Raw genomic sequence first — 551 nt, forward strand, 5'->3', positions numbered from 1 at the left:
GGGTGGGCTGTGCTCCACTCTGAGGAGAAACCTTTACGGGGGTCGCGGCCCCCAAAACCGAGCCCGTGTATGTCTGCCCCGCTCGCCTGAGCTCAGGGACGGCGGCTGGAAAGGCGTCGGGAGCGGCGGCCGTTGCGCCTTTAACGGCGGGCGGAGGAGGAGGCGGAGGAGGAGGAGGGCCGAGGCTGCGTTGGGTGACATCAGTGGGTTTGGCTCCGGGGCTCAATGGAAACTGGGTGAGCGTCGGGCTGTGCCGAGCACACGCCGGCTGGAGAGGACGGCGAGCGGGCGGGAGGCGGCAGGCAGCGCCGCGCCGCGCCGAGCGAAGGAGGGACGCGCCGGGCACGGCCGCCACCAGCCCTCCCCAATCCTCCGTCATCCTCCCCGCCGCGGCCGCCTGGCCCCCTGACAGCCGGCGGAGCAGCATCCCCACACGGCCCCCTTCCCGTCAGGGTGGGTATGGGGGGCGCCCGCCCGCATCTTGGGGCGCAAACCCCGGGGGAAAGGCGGCCCCTCCGGCTCTTTGTGTGCGCGGAGGGAGGGGGAGGGGG

The 551-nt window shown here is 73.3% G+C and overlaps 1 protein-coding gene across 3 annotated transcripts in view; it reads left to right on the forward strand.

The window, feature by feature from the left end:
• The first annotated feature begins 223 nt into the window (after positions 1–223).
• CSNK1E (casein kinase 1 epsilon) overlaps positions 224–551 on the forward strand; it is a 23,574-nt gene continuing 23,246 nt past the window's right edge. For all 3 annotated transcript variants that reach the window (XM_041416905.1, XM_041416906.1, XM_041416904.1), the window contains exon 1: positions 224–453. The gene's annotated coding sequence lies outside the window, so the exon portion shown is untranslated. The remainder of the gene's footprint in view (positions 454–551) is intronic.

The sequence above is a fragment of the Onychostruthus taczanowskii genome, unplaced genomic scaffold (genome assembly GCF_017590055.1).
Source record: "Onychostruthus taczanowskii isolate IOZ18803 unplaced genomic scaffold, ASM1759005v1 scaffold53, whole genome shotgun sequence".
Lineage (NCBI taxonomy): Eukaryota > Metazoa > Chordata > Aves > Passeriformes > Passeridae > Onychostruthus > Onychostruthus taczanowskii.